At 47.6% G+C, this 17,665-nt stretch overlaps 1 pseudogene; it reads right to left on the reverse strand.

Annotated features, from left to right (window-relative positions):
* Positions 1-17,217, reverse strand: part of LOC118679460 — a 28,167-nt pseudogene extending 10,950 nt beyond the window's left edge.
* Positions 17,218-17,665: the final 448 nt, after the last annotated feature.

The following is a 17,665-nucleotide window of genomic DNA, read 5'->3' on the forward strand; positions in this document are numbered from 1 at the left end:
TTTTTTTTAATTAAATCTTTATTGTTCAGATTATTACATTTGTTCCTCTTTTTTTCCCACCATAACTCCCCTCCTCCCAGTTCCCACCCCACCCTCCGCCCTCACTCCCCACCCACTGTCCTCATCCAAAGGTGCACGATTTTTGTCCAGTCTCTTTCCGCATCTCCCACACCCCTTTCCCCCCCAAGAATAGTCAGTCCATTCCCTTTCTATGCCCCTGATTCTATTATAATCACCAGTTCATTCTGTTCATAAGATTATTTATTCACTTGATTCTTAGATTCACTTGTTGATAGATGTGTATTTGTTGTTCATAATTTGTATCTTTACCTTTTTCTTCCTCTTCCTCTTCTTAAAGGATACCTTTCAGCATTTCATATAATACTGGTTTGGTGGTGATGAACTCCTTTAGCTTTTCCTTATCTGTGAAGCTCTTTATCTGACCTTCAGTTCTGAATGATAGCTTTGCTGGATAAAGTAATCTTGGTTGTAGGTTCTTGGTGTTCATCACTTTGAATATTTCTTGCCACTCCCTTCTGGCCTGCAAAGTTTCTGTTGAGAAATCAGCTGACAGTCATATGGGTACTCCCTTGTAGGTAACTGAGTTTCTTTCTCTTGCTGCTTTTAAGATTCTCTCTTTGTCTTTTGCTCTTGGCATTTTAATTATGATGTGTCTTGGTGTGGTCCTCTTTGGATTCCTTTTGTTTGGGGTTCTCTGCGCTTCCTGGACCTGTAAGTCTATTTCTTTCACCAGGTAGGGGAAGTTTTCTGTCATTATTTCTTCAAATAGGTTTTCAATATCTTGCTCTCTCTCATCTTCTGGCACCCCTATAATTCTGATGTTGGTACGCTTGAAGCTGTCCCAGAGGCTCCTTACCCTATCTTCGTATTTTCGGATTCTTTTTTCATTTTGCTTTTCTGGTTGGGTGTTTTTTGCTTCTTCGCATTTCAAATCATTGACTTGATTCTTGCGCTCCTCTGGTCTGCTGTTGGGAGTCTGTATAGTATTCGTTATTTCAGTCCGTGTATGCTTAATTTCTAGTTAGTTCTTTATCATAACATCTAGGGTCTCATTAGATTTCTTGAGGATCTCACTACATTTATCGACGGCTTCTAGACAGTTCTTAAGAAACCTTAAAAGTGTGGTTCTGAATTCAATATCCTCCATTGACAGTTTTGTCCTGTTTCTTTGTCTCCGCATTTTTTATGCTTTCTTGGTGCACCCCCTAGTGGTCTTTGTGCCCAGTCTTGTTGTAGTTAAGCCTTGATTGTTGTCGGCAATACCGGGGGTGATTTGACCTCCAGGCTAACTGGCTATGAGAGTCCGCTGTGTCTGCAGTGGGAGGGCTTCTGTGCTGGATCTCTAGGGCGGTGCTAATCTAGCGTTTGCCTGAGGCTATCCGGCAAATGGCTCTGCACAGGGCTTGGGCGGGGCGGGTCCCGGGGATCTACAGGGCGGGCCTGAGCGAGCAGTTATGGCTGCTCTCAGTTCCGTCCCTAGGGGCTCTGCCTCACAGAGTCCCAGCAACCGCTGCAAACCTCGGAGAGAAAGCTGCGTTTGAGTTCCGACCGAAGCCAGACAGTCCCGCTTCTCCTGTTTGAGTCTGGGTCCTGTTTGAGTCTAGAGACTCGCCCGTATCTGGAGCTCAGAGTCTGAAACTCCCTCCTGATTGAAAACAACAACCGCACCCTCCGCCGCCAGCCTGCTCTGATCGCACCTGAGTATTTCACTTCAGCACTGCGCCTCCTCTGAGTCTGGGTATGATATTCTCTTTCCTCCTAGTTGTAGAATTTCCACTCAGCCAGCCTTCCTGTGGTTCTGGATGATGTCCGTTCCGTCGTTTAGTTGTTTTTTGAAGTGGCTGTTCGAGGCAGCAATCTCCGGCGTTAACCTATGCCGCCATCTTGGTTTCTAATTCGATGGTGATGTCTTTATAGATACAACACCAAAGACTTGAATCATGAAAGAAATAACTGATTAGATGAATTTAATTAAAATTAAAAACTTTTGCTCTACAAAAGAACAATATCAATCGAATCCTATATTAAAAACAAGCCTCTATGCTAATTAGACTGAACAGCCAAACGACATTCCGGATGAAGCTGGGACTGCCAGGACTGGCTGAGGCTGCGAGGGCCGAGCCCCTTGCACGAATTTCATGCATAGGCCTCTAGTTACAAGATAAGCCACAGACTGGGAGAAAATATTTGCAAAACTTATTTGATGAAGGACTATAATCCAAAATATGCAAAGAACTGTTAAAACTCAACAAAGAGAAAACAAATAACTTGATTTAAAAATGGGCTAAAGAGCTTAACAGACTCCTCACCAAAGAAGATTCCCAGGTGGCAAACAAGCATGAGAAGATGCTCCTCATCATATGTTATCAGGGAAATGCAAAGTAAAGCAAGGAGATACCACCACACACCTATTACAATGGCTAAAACTCAAACATTGATAACACCAAGTGCTGGCAAGGATGTGGAGCAATAGGAGCTGTCAATCACTGCTGGTGGGAATGCAACATGGTGCAGCCACAGTGGAAGACAGTTCTGCAGTTCCTTACAAAACTAAACACACTCTCACCACCTGACCCAGTAATCATGCCCCTTGGTATTTACTCAAAGGAGTTGAAAACTTATGTCCACACAAAAACCTGCACACAGATGTTTACAGCAGCTTTAATTCATAATCACCAAAACCTAGAAGCAACCAGGCTGTCCCTCAATAGGTGGTGGAATAAACTGTGGTCCATCTAGACAATAGAATATTATTCATCACTAAAAAAAAAAATGATGACCATGTGGATGAAAGGGGCCACATGCTGACCTGACAGGCTCAGGGGAGGCCTGCATAGCAGTCTTGCAGACTCAGAGACCTAAAGTAACCACAAAGGATGGTCTGAAATTAAACTTTAACTAAAGCAGTTATGGTGGGCAGTTACGTCCTAGGCCAGTATCTTCACTGACAAGGTCAACCTTTACAGTAACTGAGCCTATCTGTCTTTTTGTATCTATGATAACATACCCTTGAAATGTCTGTGTAACTTGTAACTTCCCTTTTTCTGGAGCCTCTGGGGCACAAACAAATGTGCTGGGACCCAGGACAAGATACCACAAATTCCTTCACTATCATGTTAATTGAATTTCATGTAACTCACCTATGTTCCTCCTTTGATTGCAATGTATAAATACAAATGTAACCCCACCATTCTCTGGAGCATTATCTCAATTCATTGAGGTTCTGCTTCCTGGCATATGTCAACAGTTTGGCTCAAATAAACTCACAAAATTCTTTACAGGTTTCAATGGTTTTTACATTAACAACCACGACACTCGTGTCTTTTGGTTCTGATAATTTCTTATATTATCCTATATAATAAAGAGGTAATATGAAAATTAAACCTCATGCCCTCACAAGATAGCCACCTACGACCAGGCCGGCAGCGGGGTGAGTGAGGGATGACCAAACGACTGAATGAACAGTGGGCTGCGTGGGGTGACCAGGCCGGCAGGGGGCAATGAGGGGTGATCAGGCCGGTGGGGGGGGGCAGTTAGGGGTGACCAGGCAGGCAGGCAGGTGAGCGATTAGGGGCCAGCGGTTTAGGATTAGAAAGGGTGCAGGCTGGGCTGAGGGGACCACCCACCCATGCACGAATTTCCCGCACCGGGCCTCTAGTTGCTTTAATAATATCCACACCTCAGTTTCTTTTCTTTTTTTAAAATTTTGTTTTATTGCTTAAAGTATCACAAAGAGTAGCATATATGTTTCCTTTTTTTTTCTCCCTTGACCTTCCCCAGGCCTCCCCTACCCCCCAGTGTCTTGTGTCCATTGGTTATGCTTATATGCATGCATACAAGTCCTTCGGTTGATCTCTTACACCCCCCTCCCCCAATCCTCCCCGACCTTCCCACTGTAGTTTGACAGTCTGTTAGATGCAGCTCTGCCTCTGTATCTATTTTTGTTCATCAGTTTATAATGGTCTTTATTATCCATAAATGAGTGAGATCATGTGGTATTTTTCTTTCATTGACTGGCTTATTTCACTTAGCATAATGCTCTCCAGTTCCATCCATGCTGTTGCAAATGGTAAGAATTCCTTCTTTTTTACAGCAGCGTAGTATTCAATTGTGTAGATGTACCACAGTTTTCTAATCCATTCATCTGTTGATGGGCACTTAGGCTGCTTCCAAATCTTAGCTATGGTAAATTGTGCTGCTATGAACATAGGGATGCATATACCCTTTCTGATTGGTGTTTCTGGTTTCTTAGGATATATTGCTAGAAGTGGGATCACTGGGTCAAATGGGAGTTCCATTTTTAACTTTTTGAGGAAATTCCATACTGTCTTCCATAATGGCTGCACCAGTCTGCATTCCCACCAGCAGTGCACGAGTGTTCCTTTTTCTCCGCATCCTCATATGTCTCTTGGCTTTCTGAATGTACTCTTTTGAAAAGTGTCTATTTAGGTCCTTTGCCTAATTTTTGAATGGATTGTTTATCTTCCTTTTGTTAAGTTGTATGAGTTCCCTATAAATGTTGGAGATTAAACCCTTATCGGTGATAACATTGGCAAATATGTCCTCCCATACAGTGGGCTTTCTTGTTGTTTTGTTGATGGTTTCTTTTGCTGTGCAGAAGCGTTTTATTTTGATGAAGTCCCATTTGTTCATTTTCTCTTTAGTTTCAAGTGCCCTAGGAGCTGTATCAGTGAAGAAATTGCTTCGGCATATGTCTGAGATTTTGATGCCTTTGGATTCCTCTAGTATTTTTATGGTCTCCCGTCTTACATTTAAGTCCTTTATCCATTTTGAGTTTATTTTTGTGTATGGTGTAAGTTGATGGTCTAGATTCATTTTATTTGCCCAAATTTTCCCAACACCATTTATTGAAGAGACTGTCTTGACTCCATTGTATGTTCTTGCCTCCTTTGTCAAATATTAATTGAGCATATTGGTTTGGGTTGATTTCTGGGTTCTCTATTCTATTCCATTGATCTATATGTCTGTTCTTGTGCCAGTACCAGGCATTTTTGAGAACAGTGGCTTTGGAATACAGCTTGATATCTGGTATTGAGATCCCACCTACTTTGTTCTTTCTCAGGATCGCTGCAGCTATTTGGGGTCTTTTTTTTTTTATTCCAGATGAATTTTTGGAGAGTTCGTTCTAGGTCTGTGAAATATGCCATTGGTATTTTAATGGGAAGTGCGTTGAATTTATAGATTGCTTTGGGTAGTATGGACATTTTGATGATGTTGGTTCTACCAATCCAAGAACATGGTATGTTCTTCCATCTGTTTATGTCTTCCTCTATATCTTTTTTCAACGTCCTGTAGTTTTCTGAGTAGAGGTCTTTTACCTCTTTAGTTAAGTTTATTCCTAAGTAGCTTAATTTTTTTGGTGCGATGGTAAATGGGATTGTTTTTTTAGTCTCTTTCTGTAAGTTCACTATTGGTGTATAGAAATGCCATGGATATCTTGGCGTTAATTTTGTATCCTGCTACATTGCCAAATTCATTTATTAAGTCTAATAGTTTTTTGATAGAGTCTTTAGGTAGGATTTTTTATGTATAATATCATGTCATCTGCAAATAAGGACAGTTTTACTTCTTCTTTTCCAATTTGGATGCCTTTTATTTCTTCTTCTTGTCTAATTGCAATGGCTAATACTTCCAGTACTATGTCGAACAGGAGTGGTGACAGTGGGCATCCCTGTCTTGTTTCTGTTCTTAGGGGAAATGGTGTTAGTTTTTGTCCGTTGAGCATGATGTTGGCTGTGGGTTTGTCATATATAGCTTTTATTATGTTGAAGTATGATCCTTCTATTCCCACCTTGCTGAGAGTTTTTATCAAAAATGAGTGTTGGATTTTGTCAAACGCTTTTTCTGCATCAATTGATATGACTATGTGGTTTTTTTCTTTCAATTTGCTTAGGTGATGTAATACGTTTATTGATTTGCAGATATTGTACCATCCTTGCATCCCTGGAATAAATGCTACTTGGTCATGGTGTATGATCTTTCTGATGTACTGCTGGATCCGATTTGCTAAGATTTTGTTGAGGATTTCGGCATCTATGTGCATGAGGGATATTGTCCTGTAAATCTCTTTCATTGTGTTGCCTTTACCTGGTTTTGGTATTAGGGTGATGCTGGCTTCATAGAATGAGCTTGGAAGTGTTCCTTCCTCTTGAATTTTTTGTAGTAGTCTGAGGAGGATAGGTTTTAGTTCTTCCTTGAATGTTTGGTAAAACTCCCCTGTGAAGCCGTCTGGTCCTGGGCTTTTGTTTGCTGGAAGCTTTTGGATGACTGCTTCAATTTCTTCCATAGTTATTGGCCTGTTGAGATTTTTAGATTCTTCCTGATTGAGTTTTGGAATGTTGTATTTTTCTAGGAATTTGTCCATTTCCTCCAGGTTGTCTAGTTTGTTGGAGTAGAGTTGTCCATAGTATTTTTTAACAATCATTTGTATTTCTGTGGGGTCTGTTGTTATTTCGCCTCTATCATTTCTGATTTTGTTTATTTGGGTCCTTTCTCTTTGCTTCTTGGTGAGCCTGGCTAGAGGTTTGTCAATCTTGTTTATCCTTTCAAAGAACCAGCTCTTGGTTTCGTTGATTTTCTGTATTGTTTTTTGGTCTCTATGTCATTTATTTCTGCTCTAATCTTTATTATCTCCTTCCTTCTGCTCACTCTGGGGTTTTCTTGTTGCTCTCTTTCTAATTCTTTGAGATATAGAGTTAGATGATTTACTACCATTTTTTCTTGTTTTTTTTGAGATAGGCCTGTAGAGCTATAAACTTCCCTCTCAGGACTGCTTTCATTGTGTCCCATAGGTTTTGGATTGTTGTGTTTTCATTGTCATTAGTTTCCAGGGTGTTTTTAATTTCTTCTTTGATCTCATTGGTAACCCAATCATTGTTTAATAGCATGCTATTTAGTCTCCATGTGTTTGATTTTTTTGGATTGTTTTTATTGTAGTTGATTTCCAGCTTTATGCCATTGTGATCTGAGAAGATGCTTGATATGATTTCAATCTTTTTGAATTTGGGGAGACTTTGTTTGTGACCCAATATGTGGTCTATTTTTGAATATGTTCCATGAGCACTTGAGAAGAACGTATATTTCGTGGCTTTCGGGTGAAGTTTTCTGAAGATGTCAATTAGGTCCATCTGATCTAGTGAGTCATTTAGGATTGCTGTTTCTTTGCTGATTTTTTGTCTAGAGGATTTATCCAGTGATGTCAGTGGTGTATTAAAGTCCCCTACTATGATTGTATTGTTGTCGATCTCTCCCTTGATATCTTCCCGGAGTTTTTTTTTATGTATTTGGGTGCTCCTGCATTGGGTGCATATATGTTTATCAGGGTTATATCCTCTTGTTGTATTGATCCCTTTAGTATTATGAAGTGGCCTCCCTTATCTCTTGTTATGGCCTTTACTTTGAGGTCTATTTTGTCTGATATAAGTATTGCTACCCCAGTGTTTTTTTCATTTCCATTTGCCTGAAAGATATTTTTCCATCCCTTCACTTTCAGTCTGTGTGAGTCCCTTCTTCTGAGGTGGGTCTCTTTTAGACAGCAAATGTATGGGTCATGTTTTTTTATCCATTCAGCCACTCAATGTCTTTTGATTGGAGCATTTAGTCCATTTACGTTTAAAGTTATTATTGAAAGGTACTTGTTAGTAGCCATTTCTATTTTTTTGTGGCTGTTTTCTTTCTGAGCTTTTTATTTCTTCTTTTTTACACCAGTCCCTTTAGCATTTCTTGCATTGCTGGCTTGGTGGTGATAAACTCCCTTAGCCTTTTTTTGTCTGTGAAGCTTCTTATTTCCCCTTCAATTTTGAATGATAGCCTGGCTGTATAGAGTATTCTTGGATTCAGTCCTTTGCTTTGCATCACTTTGTAAATTTCCGTCCATTCTTTTCTGGCCTGATGTGTTTCTGTTGAGAAATCATTTGATAATCTAATGGAAGATCCCTTTATGTAACTTTCCATCTCTCTCTTGCAGCCTGTAAGATTCTCTCTTTGTCCTGAACATTTGCCATGGTAATTATGATGTGTCTTGGTGTGGGTCTTTTCGGGTTCACCTTGTTTGGGACTCTCTGTGCTTGTGTGACTTTTTTCTTCCCCACCTCAGGGAAGCTTTCTGATATCATTTCTTCAAATAGGTTTTCTAACCCTTGTTCCTCTTTCTGTTGTTCTGGCACCCCTATTATTCGTAAGTTGTTTCGTTTCATGTTGTCCCATAGCTCCCTTAGGCTCTCCTCCTGTCTTTTAATTTTTTTCTCCAATTACAGTTCAGTTTTGGTGTGTTTTGTTTCCCTGTCTTCTAATTCGCTATTTCGGTCCTCCGCTTCTAGTCTATTGTTGAAACTTTCAATGGTGTTTCTTATTGTAGCTATATCACTCTTCATTTCTTCTTGGTTCTTACATAATTTATTGACTTTTTTCATCTGTTTCTTCTTGCTTCTTGCATAAGTTGTTGATTTTTTCCTCCATCCGGTTTATGCATTCTAGGACCCTTAATCTGAATTCTTTTTCTGTCATGCTGCATGCCTCTGTTTCTCTCAGCTGCTTTTCTGGCGAGTCTTCCTTTTCTTTCCTTTGGGGGTTTCTTTGTCTACCCATGTTTGATCTCACCGACATATCTAGATGTTGAGTCGTTCAGGGGCTGCTCCTTGGGTGGCAGTGGCTCCTCGGGCTGTGATTGCTCCTCTGGCGGTTGTTGTAGCAGCTGCTCCTCAGTTGGTAGGAGCTCCTGTGGTGGGTGCTGTTCATCGCTGTGGTGACTCCTCTGGCTGGTGGGGGGAGGCTTCACACACCATTGCTGTTCCTCAGACAGAGGATGTGCTGATCATGAGGCTGCTGTTCCTTGGATGGGGGTGGGCTACACACACAGCTGCTACTCCTTGAACTGGGGCGGACTGCTCACGTGGCTGCTGTTCCTTGGATGGGGGCTGGTTGCATGCTGCTGTTGTTCCTCTGATGTGGTGGGCTGCTTGTGGGGCTACTGCTCCTAGGACCGGCTGCTGCTTGTTGGACAGGTCCAGGCTGTTGTGGTTCTGCTCCTTGGACCGGTGCGTGCTGCGTAGAGCTGCCACTCCTCGGATGTGGGTGGTCTGCTCATGTGGTTGCTGTTCCTCAGACCAGGGTGGGCTGCCGCTGCTCCTCGGATGGGGGCGGGCTGCTCACACAGCTGCTGTTCCTCGGATTGGGCAGGCTGCTCGTGTGGCTATTGCTGCTTAGGCGAGGGCAAGATGCTTGTGCAGCTGCTGCTCCTTGGACTAGTGCAGGGTGTGGGCTGTGCGCAGCTGCTGCTTCTCGGATGGGGGCGGGCTGCGCAGGGCTGCCTCTCCTCGGACGTAGGAAGACTGCTCATGCGGCTGCTGCTCCTCGGACAGGTCGGACTGCTCGTGTGGTTGCTGCTCTTCGGACAGGGAAGCGGGCTGCTCACACAGCTGCTGCTCCTTGGACAGGGGCAGGCCACATGAGGCTGCTGCTCTTAGGCTCGAGGCAGGCTTCTCCTCTCATGCTCCTTTATTTGTATTTATAGAAGAGTCAATTTGTGATGCAACCCCTTGGTGGCAGTGTTTCTGGATTGACCTCCGTGTCTATAGGTCCTCTCTAGCTAGTGTTCAGATTTTTTCCCCTGTGGCACTTAATACTGGTTTGGGGGAATGAGCTGCCCCAGAGCTGGTTCTCTGATGATTATTCCCCGCTCTGATCCCCAGGTTCTACAAAAACAACTTTCCCCTGCAGTTTCTTAGAGTGTCCCCAATTGGGTGATCCTATGTATTGGGCTTAGTAATCAAAAGCAAGGACTTAAAGAGGAGAGAGAGAGAGAGAGAGAGAGAGAGAGAGAGAGAGAGAGAGAGAGAGAGAGAGAATTGCCAGAGTAAGTGCGTGAACCCCGGCTCTGTGGGGCAAGTCTGTGCGGTCTTTTTTCCCCTTGGGTCTAAGCAGCCGGCACACTGTTAACATTTTTAGGCTGCCCTTTTGCGCCCAGTTCAGGTTGCTTTTTAGAGTTCCCTTCCGTTAGCATCCCTGCAGATCCCCTTCCACATTCGCGGATCATGCCAGCCCCAGCAGCCGGGGACTTTTCTGGGCTCAGACTTCCCTGGATCCTCCAGCTCCCGCGTTTCTCTGTCCTACCCGGACCACAGACCCCACCTTATCCCAGGCGAAATCTGGCCTTTCTGTGCGGGGGTGCAGAGCTCCTCCGAATCCGCGTGCTGGGCCGCTTGGGGACCGGTGTTCCTGGGTTCGCAGCTGTTCCCTGGGCGATGTTGTAGATTCCCGGGATTTTCAGGCTTCCGACAACATCCACTCTCCCCATCAAGATGGCCCAGTCTCGGCGTCAGAGCTGGTTCCTCCGGGAGTGATCCCAGCAGCAGTGAGGCTGTCCCGTCAGGGGAACCCCATCCGGCAGTCCCCCACAGTCCCCTGGAGCACAGCTGTCCCTCAACTCACAAACACACACTCCCCGTGCGCTTACACCCTCTCCCTTAGTTCTGTCACTCGCGCACTGTCTTGCAGTCGGCCCTTCCGGTTGCAGCCATCTTCCTTCCTGCACCGCCCCCCCCCCCCCCCACAGTTTCTTTACGCTCTCTTTCTGGGACACTTGTTGGTTAGATGTTGGATTTGGGGGTTATTGATGTTCTAACTCTATTATTTCCCATATATATATATTTTTATCTCTTGGCCTTTTTCCTCAGCTCTATCTTCCAGCTTTTCTGTTGACTTTCTTTTTAAAAAATATCTTTATTGATTTCAGAGAGGAAGGGAGAGGGAGAGGGAGAGAGAAACATCAATGATGAGAAAGAATCACTGATTGGCTGTCTCCTGCACACCCCACACTGGGGATCAGCACGCAGCCCAGGCATGTGCCCTGACCGAGAATCGAACCCTGGGCTGGTTCACAGGTCCGGCTCAGATGTGGGCTTGTTTCAATGTCAGCGCTCTCTTTAAAGTTTCTTAGTGTCATTTTCCCCCTTTTTCTGGCACCCTGCCCCTGTTTTACGAATGCAGTTTCCTTGGATCTCCAAGGATATTATTTAGAGTCTTGTTTGAAGTTCTGTTCTGTTTCCTGTAATATGTCAGATCACTTGATTGTTTCTATTTTGGAAAAAAAAAGTTTCTTATAAGTTCAGAAGCATTGTATGTGTTTATGTAATTGGAACGTGGGTTCGGAAAATGAAAATGGAAAAAAATGCAGCAATGAAAAAATCACATCCTCCTCACCTGGAGATTAGCACTGTTATTATCTACATGCACATCTTTGCAGAATGCACATATAGGCACATGTATGACATAGGTATGTCAGTGTGTTTGCAAACACTGTATATATTTTTTAAAATACATTTTATTGATTTTTTACAGAGAGGAAGGGAAAGGGATAGAGAGTTTGAAACATCGATGAGAGAGAAACATCGATCAGCTGCCTCCTGCACACTCCCCACTGGGGATGTGCCCACAACCAAGGTACATGCCCTTGACCGGAATTGAACCTGGGACCCTTCAGTCCACAGGCCGATGCTCTATCCACTGAGCCAAACCGGTTAGGGCCACACTGTATATTTTTAAACAACATAGGATTGTAAGTACCTATGGCTTCTTGGTCCCCTGTTTCTTGTTTCTCCTGCTCTTTCTCCTTCATATTTCTGGTTTCCCAGAAATGCCTACTTGTTCTTTGTGGACCTTCAGGCTAAGAAGGAGGCAATGCCCTGGCTGGTGTTTCTCAGTGGTTGGAGCATTGGCCCTCGGACCGAAGGGTCATGGGTTAGATTCCCAGTCAAGGGCACGTACCTTGGTTGTGGGTTTGCTCCCCACCCCAGGAAGCAACCAATTGATCTCTCTCTCTCTCTCTCTCTCTCTCTCTCTCTCTCTCTCCTCTCCCTCTTCTCTCCCTTACACTCTGTCTGAAAAATAATGGAAAAATATCCTCGGGTGAGGATTAAAAATAAACTTAAAAAGAAGGAGGCAATGGCTCATTGAGAGTGGTCCTTGTATTTCCTGCCAAAGCTCATCCATGTTGGGTTGTACTTTATTTTTTATTTTTATTTTTAAAATATTTTATTGATTTTTCTAGAGAGAGAGGAAGGGAGAGGGGGAGAGAAAGAAAGAGGAACATCATTGTGAGAGCAGAACACGGATCGGGGGCCTCCTGCACGGCCCCACCTGGGGCTTGAGCCCCCAAACCAGGGCAGCTGCCCAGACTGGGAATCGAACCTGCAACCCCACGGTGCATGGGATGACGCCCAACCAACTGAGCTACATTTGCACTTTAGGATGAGCAGGAGGGGAGGCCCATGGGCTTAAATGAGACAAGCTTTGCACTAGGAATTATCTGGATCAGAGAAATGGCACCCACAGACACAGGCTTGCAGTCAGGCCCACTTCTCTGAGGGCCTGTGACCTGCTCTCATAGGCCCACATGCACGGCCAGTAAGGAACCAGCTGTGCGCGGCCAGGGAGCCACGGGTGGCTTACTCTCGGGGCATCAGCCAGCAGGCAGCCGCTCCTCTGAGAGCCCTGGATGCTAGGATGCAGAGCAGATAACCTTACTACATGTTCACTTTTCATAAAACATTGATCACTCATTCCATTTTATAGCATGTAGACACCCTCATTCTTTTCTTTTTAAACCAGTTATTTTATTTATTTGGTTAGTTTTATTAATCCACACCCGAGAATATTTTTTCCATTGATTTTTAGAGAGTGGAAGGGATGACTGGAGGGGGAGAGAGAGAGAAACATTGATGAGAGAGACACATCGATTGGTTGCCCCCCCCCCCCCACACACACACCCATACACACACACTCATACACACACACTCACCGGGGCCAGGTATGTGCCCTCGACCGGGAATCAAACCAGTGACTCTTCAGTGCATAGGCTGACGCTCTACCCACCCCAGTGGCCAAACCCTCTCCTCACCGCCCCCCCTTTTTTTCTGGAGCAAGTTGTTGATGATAAGGTTGTTCCAAGTGTTTTGCACAGTCGCGCCCCCCCCCCCCCCCCCCCCCAAGGAGCATGGAGGTGGTTTCTGTGAGTCGCTTCCTGACTTCCTCCTGCTGGCAGCCGCCTGCCTCCTTCAGCTGATTATTAACACCAGGCCCATCCCTGAGGTTGGTGCCGCCGGTGGTTAATATCTCCACGCCCTACGATATAAACCTGTCAGGGGGAGTCATGCGCTGGTTTATGGCAAGGCCTTTTTGAGCCATAGGTTAATATATTAATGACGACTGTGGCTGCTACCCCACATTAAACAACGGCTGTGAATGATGGGGAGACAAACACCCGGGTGCCCGGCAGGGCGCGAGATTGATGGGAATGGATTACTCTGCCAAGAGAATGCAAAAATATTACAACCTTTTATTCCCCTGCAGCGTGGACGGGTGTGTATTCATTTCTACGTTATTACAAAAAACCCTGCTTGCGAAGATTCTGAGCTAAAAACACACTAAATCATCATGTTAATTACATCGAAACGGCACACTGAGACTCTGTGGCTAATCTAGTTTAAACTTGACCTCTTCAGCTCATCCAATATTTTATTTCTATCCAGGTCATATTAGTCAACTGGGCACGAGCAGCTGCATTTATTTATCTTATTAGTTTATTTTGACCAAGTAGTAAATTATGATAGAATTATAATAATTCCTCCCTTTGTATACATCTCACAATCCCATACGCACTTGACCTTTTAAGATGTGGTGGAAACACGATATAAATATAGCCATGCCCAGCGCCGTCGACTTTCCCAGGAGGTAAGCGGCTCAGAACTTTCTGGCCTCTCTTTTCTCCGAACCACTCCCACCCAGTGTATTCTCCGCGGCATCACCTCTCTGTGCATATAGATACGGAGAGTTGGCTATAGTAGGACGATGCGCGCTAAAGCTAAAAAACAAAACAAAAACAGAAAGCCCCAAGAGGGCGGGCGATGGGCTCCCGCTGTCCTGAATCACCGACTCCTGCCTCCCTCCCGCGCATCCCCCGTGGTCCGCACCAGGTGAGGCCCAGCTGCGGGATGTGAGCAGCTGGGTCAAGGGCGAGCCTCCCCCGGAGCCCCCCCACCCCCTCACCCCGCCGGGCAGAGTCATTAATTCGGACATTTGTCACCGTGCGGGCTCCGGCCCTGAGCTTCACAGTCCAGAGACCCTACCTGAGCAGCAGACCTCGAGCAAACCCTCTGGCCCAGGTCGCAGTAGCCACGCGCAGGGCGCGGACCGCACTGTGGGTGTGTCCATGCCCAGGCGGCCCCGCGGCGACGGGGAGGAAGCTTCGATGCCATCAGGTCAGGGGCTGCCGCGAGTAAGGGCTTTCGGGAAGGGACACGATGCCAAGCACGGGGGTGTCCCACGTAGGGCAGCGTAGCCTCCAGCCCCGGGTGCCCAGCCCACTTCGCAGCCTCCGTGCCGGTCCCGCGACGGGACGGGACGGTGCGGTGTGCGCAGGGGGCCTGCGGGGCGGCCGGCAGCTCACCCCAAGCTTCACTCTCATCACTTGGCCCCGCGTTCAGTTAGTTTGGAGTTGCCTTTCTGGAGGATCCCCCATCTCCCCCTCCCGGCCTCGGCGACCCAACCCGAGGATCCACACGCAGGTGCAGACACAGCGCAGCCGCCCCCCCCCCCCCCCCCCCAGAGCGAACGGAGGCAGGGAGGCACCTGGCCTCCAGCCTTCCCCGAGGAGCCGCTGTCTGCCCCTCTCCTCCCATCAGCTGTGCCCAGATTGCACTGTTGACTAGTAGCTCTGAAATCCCATCGCCCTGGTTCCCCCGCCCACAGCGAAGCTCTCGCTCTAACAGCCGCCGTTACGAGGCGGGTAGACATGTCCTAATCCGTCATTATCCGTAAGGCTTTTAACTAGCGCGACCTCAGAGCTGTGCCATCTCGGGCCGTGCAGTGAATCGCAGAGGAATCACAGAAGCAATGTCCTGTACTGAAAAACGACAGACAGATGCCCCTTTCATTCCCTAACGCTTTATCGTGGAAAACTTTACAATATGCAAAAGTTCAGATGACCGTATAATTAACCCCATGTGCCCACCGCTCAGCTCAGAAATAGAACCCACCTTCGCTCATCCCTCCCAAACCTTTATCGCTCCCACCAGATTAGTTTGAGCAAAAATCTCTGACTCCTATTCTTTTACCCTGGAAATAGTTCAGTCTCTTACACAGAGATATTTTGACAAAAATTTTTGTTGTGGTATAATACACATAATGTCAATTCATCATTTAAATAAAGTTATTATTTATTTTTGTTAATCCTCACCCGAGGATATTTTTTCTTTTTCTAAAAATATATTTTTATTGATTTCAGAGATTAAGGGAAAGGAAGAGAGAGATAGAAACATCAATGATGAGAATCATTGATCTGCTGCCTCTTGCACGTCCCCCATTGGGGATCCAGCCCGCAACCAGGGCATGTGCCCTGACTGGGAATTGAACTGTGACCTCTTGGTTCATAGGTCGACACTCAGCCACTGAGCCACGCCGGCCCCGGCTGGAGAGTATTTTTTCCCAATGATTTTTAGTGAGGGTGGAAGGGAGGGAGAGAAAGGGGAGAGAGAAACATCAAGGTGAGAGAGACACACTGCACTTGATCTTAGCCAAAAGGCCGAGAAGCAATGAGAGAGAGACACACTGATTGGTTGCCTCCCATACCTGGCCCAACCAGGACGGAGGATTGAACCTGCAACCCAGGTATGTGACCTTGACAGGGAATCAAACCCAAGACCCTCTGTGAGTGGGCTGGTGCTCTAACCGCTGAGCACACTGGACAGGGCGCCATTTTAATAGTTTGTAAGCGTCCAGTTCGGTGGCATTAAGTACATTCACACTGTTGGGCAACCATCACCACCATCATCCCCAGCACTTTCTCATCTTCCCAAACTGAAACTCCGTCCCATTGAACACCCCGCCCCCATCCCGTGCCAGGTCTCTGGAGCCTCCCGTGATGGGCCCCCTGGGACTGGTCCTCTTGTGTCTGGCTCATTTCACTTACAATAGTGCCTCCAGGTTTACAGAGACATTAGGCTCAAGACTGGCTGAAATCGTGCAGCAGCTCTCATAGAGTCACCTCTCCTTTCAGAAGGAGCAGGAGAAAGAGCCAGAGGCCGCGGGAGTGTCCCTTTTGGTCGCCTGAGGCAGGAGGGACCTGCTCTCACTGGAGGTTCAGAGCAGCTCAGGATGAGAGCACTTGATGGAGAAGAGGGGAGGGTGCTGGGGACACCTGGAGGGTTCTCAGTTATGGCTGCTGGTCCCCGGCAGCGGAGGGCAAGGCCTGGTCCCCTCCCTGCCTGTGACAGCGGGACCTGACGTTAGAGAAGCCGGCACCCTCCTGCTCCTGGTTCTGCTCCCAAAGCTCGATGGTCGCGGCCGCGGTGACCTCCTCCACGCGGCAGGGGCCCAGTCCCAGGCCCTGGGAGCAGGGGCCAGACAGACCGCCCAGGTGAGGGGCCAGGGGCACGGGACCTGCTGGGGTGAGACAGCGCCCCCTGTGAGGGCCCCTAACCTGTCACATCAGGGGACACAGGGAGCCCGGCCTGGGGTGGCCACTTGCAGGGGTGGAAACGCAGGACTTGAGACCGCTCAGCCTCGCAGGGTTCACAGGCTGCCTCCAGGGGAAGAGCGCCCCTGCACTGGCCGTAATTGGGGGTCACCCCGAGCTCCTAAGCGGGGCAGGGCTGTGACTGTCACAGCCGGGCTCCCGTCGCAGGGCTTCGGCTCTGTGGGGTGGTCGGCTGCGCCTCTTGTCTGTGTCAGCCTGTCACTCACTGCAGGGGCCGCTTCGCGGTTGTCAGCTGAGCAGAGAACCCCCTTCCAGACGGGCTGAGCCGCCCTGCTCCAGCCACTGGCGTTGTGGTCAGCCCCGTGTCCCCTGCGAGGCGCCAGCTGGGTGCTGCTGGTGAGCTCCTCAGCTCCTGGGCAGCGCCGAGGATGGGGAGGCAAGGCTGGCGGACTACTGCGCGACACTAGAGAGAAAGACAGAGGCTGTAGAAGTCTCTTCACCCCCAAACAGGCCAGGGTCACCCTCCTCAGGATGCAAGGAAGGACAGCGGTGTGGTGTCCCGACGGTGTCCGCGGGCAAGCCCCGCCCTCTGCTGGCCTGCGGTCACTAACCGACGGGCGGATGTCGCTCTGATTCTGTAACTGCGTCCGGGAAGAGCGGGCGCGGGGATGGCTGCGGAGGGCGCCCGCCGGGCTCATGGCCATGTCCCTCCCCTGCCGTCCTCCTCTCGCGTGCGCCTTCGGGAGCAGAGCGCAGCTCTCCGCCAGGCCGCGGTGGCACTTCAGAGATCGGTTCCTGCTCCTGCCTCTTGGCCGGACCTGGTTAGCCAGGAATGCAACCTCCGTCGTTGCTAATCTGGCTTTTTCTTACCCTCGTTTTGGGAAGAGAGAGACCTAGTTGAACAAGCGCAGCCACGGTGGCCTGCGCCGTCCCCTGCGCCCGGAGTCACCCTCCGTCCCGCTGCCGGCCTCGCACCTCGCACAGCCGCACCCACTGCTGCTCCCGAGCCGGGGGGAGGAGGGAGGCCTCACCGTGTTAGACGTGTGCTCATCTACTTGCGTATGGCGCCGCGGCGCTCTTCCCATCCCAGCCCGCCATGTGTATTGTCACAGCCTAAGAGGCTTAACCGAACTTGAATTTCATTAGAGGAGA

Source organism: Myotis myotis, unplaced genomic scaffold (genome assembly GCF_014108235.1).
Source record: "Myotis myotis isolate mMyoMyo1 unplaced genomic scaffold, mMyoMyo1.p scaffold_m19_p_25, whole genome shotgun sequence".
NCBI classification, from domain to species: domain Eukaryota; kingdom Metazoa; phylum Chordata; class Mammalia; order Chiroptera; family Vespertilionidae; genus Myotis; species Myotis myotis.